The sequence below is a fragment of the Lolium perenne genome, chromosome 5, assembly GCF_019359855.2.
Source record: "Lolium perenne isolate Kyuss_39 chromosome 5, Kyuss_2.0, whole genome shotgun sequence".
NCBI classification, from domain to species: Eukaryota; Viridiplantae; Streptophyta; class Magnoliopsida; order Poales; family Poaceae; genus Lolium; species Lolium perenne.
The window spans coordinates 198,635,978-198,638,353 of NC_067248.2; the positions used below are offsets into that span (position 1 = coordinate 198,635,978).

Consider the following 2,376-nt stretch of genomic DNA (forward strand, 5'->3'; position numbering starts at 1 on the left):
GGGTCGGGCCAAAAACACAGGTGGGTCCCACTTTCCAGTTAAAGGGCCGACCCATTTAGTATGTGGGGTCCACCATATAGCAATTGGGCTGGCCCAACAAGATACTGGGCCGGGCCAAAAACACAGGTGGGTCCCACTTTCCTGTTAAAGGGCCGGCCCATTTAGTATGTGGGGTCCACCATATAGCAAGTGGGCCGGGCCAACAAGATAGTGGGCCGGGCCAAAAACACATGTGGGTCCCACTTTCCTGTTAAAGGGCCGGCCCATTTAGTATGTGGGGTCCACCATATAGCAAGTGGACTGGCCCAACAAGATAGTGGGCCGGCCCAATAAGCAGGTGGGGCCCACTTTCCTGTTAACGGGCTGGCCCAATAAGTAGGTGGCCGACCCAAAATGAAAGTGGGTCCCACACTACTGTAAGTGGGCCGGCCCAATCTGTTGTAGGGCCCTGGTTGTTTGACTAGTCAACTTGCATTAAATTTCATGAGCCTAAAATCTGGTATCAATGATACACACAATTACATACACAAATAAAATAACTAGGAAAATTACAAGGCAATTAATGTGCCCAAATAAAAAAATTACATAGAATCATTGAGGACTTCTATTAGCATCATCAATAACACGTTGACATTTGGCAATCGCCTTGATTGAATCTTGTGTACTCTTGGTCAACATATCAGCTACAGATCTTAAAGCAGCAATACCATGTCTTTTATAAAGTACAACCTTGAGATATTCTTGTTTGATGAAAGGAATGGTCTAGGTTGACGGCTATGAGAGGATGCATCAGAAGAAAGATCAGAACTTTTTGTGGGCCTCTCTTCTGATGAAGATTGCTTCATCACAACTGCATTCTGATAATAATGCAAAAAAGAGTTAAACGATGAACTATGCAAACATGTATTAAGCATTGTCGATATGAGATAGTCACAAGTACTAAGCACAGACTTACATTATATCGTTGCATAGGCTCACCCCGGAACCTTTTTTGCGCTCTATCTTCTACTAAGGACTTCTTCATTACACCTGCATTCTAGTAATATGCAACATAGTTACAACAGTGAACTATTCAAACATTTATTATGCAATGTAGATATAAGATAATAACAAGTTCCATAAATAAGACAATGTATGGAACTTGTACTAAGCACAGACTTACATCATAATGTTGCACAGGGTCGCTTTGGCGACTATCTTCTAATGATGACTGCTTCATTAAAACTGCATTCTGGTAATATTGCAAACATAGTTACAACAATTAACTATTCAAACATGTATTACGCAATGTAGAGATCAGATAACAGCATGTAGCAGAAATAAGCACAAGATAAGATAAGATGCATGTACTGAGCACATACTGGCTCGCTGCAGGTCCTTCTCTTGCGTGCACTAGTCGTGGTCGACATGCCTATCATTTTAGGTTCAGCCATCAAGTGAAATGCTAATCCTCCTACTCCATTGTCCTTAATCTGTGTTTAGATATCACATTTAAGACCAAGTCAGCTGGTTTCAAATAACAAAAAACTTGAGCTGCCAAATGAATAAGCCAATATTTACCAGATATCAGATTAAAACCAACTAGATGTTGCTTTTCATGAGATACGAATTTCAAACATTCAGATTTAGAGTAGGGTAATGCCAAGGTTTTCCACATAAAGTAAACTGGCATTAAGAATGACCAAATGTCAGGTTCAAATCACCTTCGCAGTTGCTCCAAGACAAGCATATCAAATAGGCAGAAACATAGTAAAGCATGAATGGCATTGCTATGGCAGGGTTCCAAGTGTTAATCTCTTGCATAAGGAACAATGCATATAGGTTATAGATAATAACGGAAGTAAACTGCCAAAATTACCAACCAAGAACTCAGATTCCAACCTTCCCTAGCGTCCCCGCTGTTAATGTTGGATATTCTAATAAGTGGTTCGCATGATCAATCCCTAGGAAAAATAACATTGACAAGTTAGTCTACGATAATACAAAGACCAGACATGCACGCAGCAATAACTATACAAGCTGTGAGACAGGAGCATTCATGGAAAAAAATAGCTATAAGCTAAAGACGACGTATAAGAGCAAGCAGATTGGAAATGCACATAGCATGATTATAAAAGCAGTGTGAGAATAGCAGGCACGAGAAAACAACTAGTGGCTAGCGGTGAGCTAATGACGTGGTATAAGAACAACCAGATTGGAAATGCCCATAGCATGACTATAAAAGGAATAGCATGCAGTACAAAAACAGCTGGCTGATGTCTACGCCCCCTCCTTTTCCTGTAGACAGTGTTGGGCCTCCAAGAGCAGAGGTTTGTAGAACAGCAGCAAGTTTTCCCTTAAGTGGATCACCCAAGGTTTATCGAACTCAGGGAGGAA

The 2,376-nt window shown here is 41.1% G+C and overlaps 1 long non-coding RNA gene across 1 annotated transcript; it reads right to left on the minus strand.

Annotated features, from left to right (window-relative positions):
• Positions 1 to 743: 743 nt before the first annotated feature.
• Positions 744 to 1,438, minus strand: LOC127298156 (uncharacterized). The gene is made up of 4 exons (XR_007849640.2): positions 1,362 to 1,438; positions 1,163 to 1,231; positions 956 to 1,036; positions 744 to 857 (listed from the first exon to the last, which is right to left on the minus strand). It is a non-coding gene; the product is annotated as an uncharacterized lncRNA (long non-coding RNA).
• Positions 1,439 to 2,376: the final 938 nt, after the last annotated feature.